A 243-nucleotide genomic window follows, 5' to 3' on the forward strand; every position below is an offset into this window, starting at 1 on the left:
TCTCTCTCTCTCGCTCTCTTTCTTCCCCCCCCGTGCTTATCTACGCTCACTTCCCGTACAGTTATTTGTCACTTTAAAGGAGCGGATGGATCGACCCGTGACTTGCCCTCTTCCTCTCTTATCTCGCTGGAGCTAAACAGGCACATCACACCGACGCAGTGGGCGCTCATCCCTGACTCACCTGCTGCTGTACCTCATCTTTTTCCTCTCTAACTCACCCTGTTATGTAGCGTTACTTTTCAT

Source organism: Morone saxatilis, unplaced genomic scaffold (assembly GCF_004916995.1).
Source record: "Morone saxatilis isolate NCDOM2014 unplaced genomic scaffold, NCSU_SB_2.0 Contig15, whole genome shotgun sequence".
NCBI classification, from domain to species: domain Eukaryota; kingdom Metazoa; phylum Chordata; class Actinopteri; family Moronidae; genus Morone; species Morone saxatilis.